We start from the raw sequence: 1627 nt of genomic DNA, 5'->3' as shown, positions 1-1627 counted from the left end.
AACTTTGCCTTTCATCCTTGAAAATGGCAATAAAATAGAGTACGAATCAAGTACAGGCTAATTTCAGACCTTTGACTTTGCCTTTCATCCTTAAGTACCAGTTGGGCAATGGGATTGATGCAATTGACTTAACCCCTCCCCTCAAATTGCTGGCCTTGTGCCAAAATTTGAAACCATTATTATAAGTAGTAGCAGTCTAGTGGTGGTGGTGGTGGAGGTGGTAGTAGTAGCAGTAATAGGAGTAGTAGTAGACATACTTATCATTGTAGATAGAGAAAAACAGTCCCAGTTTTTGACATAAAAATAAAAAGAAAATGTGTAATAAATAACAAGAGTAATGATAAGAAGTGACTTCATGAACCAACTTCTAGCAAGCTTAAAGAGATCACGAGCTACCCCCCACCCCCACCCACACACACACACACTATGAAATACCAATTTTTATGTTGCTATTGATTACTGTGTATTTGCTCTAAAAAGTTTTAAAAACCTAACTTTCTGATTGATATTTCCCTGTTGAAATTTTCCAAGACATTCCTGAAGCATTCAATGACAAATTATACAAACAACTGAATCACTGAGAAGGCTTCTATATGGCTGGTAGACATGACAGCAAAAATAGCAGCCAATTCTCTTTCAAATCACACATCCTACCATCTTAAATGGAGAAAAGAAAACATTAAATAATATAGTCCTAGTTACTCCAGTGCAATTAAAACAACTAAAATGAAGTTATGATCAACAATAAATAATTATTCAGTGAAAAATTAAACGTTTCCTTCACTTCATGTCAATTAAATCAAAGCAAATCTACAACTGCCATAGAAGTGTCATCCCTTACATGAATAATTACAATATTTGTATTTACATAGCTCCACTGACACCCACACTGCCTTTGGCAATCATAAAACCTTCAGTAAATAAATTTAAATTCATTCATTTAATAACTTTAGAGTCACAATTCTTAACCTCGGTGAAATTTCAGAATTCCAGAGAAAATTTTGAAGATTCCAATGAAGGATGCATGCAGATGGGTTGGTACAGAACCCCCAGCAATGGAGAGCGCAGGTGGACCTGGTTGGCTCTACACAACTTTTCTGGGACCACTAACCTGGGATGATCCGATCCCCATCAAGCAAGAACATGAAGCAAGCAATGGGGAAACAGTTTTCAGATTGTGAAATATTTTGTCATTATTCACACTTCTTAAAGGCAGGGAGCTGACAGAACCATTAGCATGCTGCATTTTCTCCAGTTCTTTACTTTCTGAGTTCAAATACTACCAAGATCAACTTTGCCTTTCAATAAAATAAATACCAGTCAACTACTGGGGGTTTATGAAATCAAAATTGATCACTCTTCTCAAAATTGCTGACTGTGACAAAAATTAGAAAGAATATTCATTCTTCTTAGGAAATTTAGTTCCTTTAATGTTTGCTAAATGTGTTTGATAATTCTTTAGAAAGTATCAAATATATCGCCTTCAAAATAACTTTTTTTTTCTTATCATATGTAGTTGGAGGAGGCGGACAAAAAGATGAATTTATAAAGAGGAAAAACATGAGTGTGAGTGTGTGTGTGTGAGTGTGTGTGTGTGTGTGTGTGTGTGTGTGTGTGTGTGTGTGTG

The 1627-nt window shown here is 35.6% G+C and overlaps 1 protein-coding gene across 1 annotated transcript in view; it reads right to left on the bottom strand.

Moving 5' to 3' along the window:
- Window positions 1-1627, bottom strand: part of LOC106879465 (hydroxysteroid dehydrogenase-like protein 2) — a 20865-nt gene that overhangs the window by 17106 nt on the left and 2132 nt on the right. The gene's annotated exons all lie outside the window — the stretch shown is intronic.

The sequence above is a fragment of the Octopus bimaculoides genome, chromosome 23, assembly GCF_001194135.2.
Source record: "Octopus bimaculoides isolate UCB-OBI-ISO-001 chromosome 23, ASM119413v2, whole genome shotgun sequence".
Lineage (NCBI taxonomy): Eukaryota > Metazoa > Mollusca > Cephalopoda > Octopoda > Octopodidae > Octopus > Octopus bimaculoides.
The sequence above is the reverse complement of the archived record's forward strand: the minus strand, read 5'-3'. Positions and strand labels throughout refer to the sequence as shown.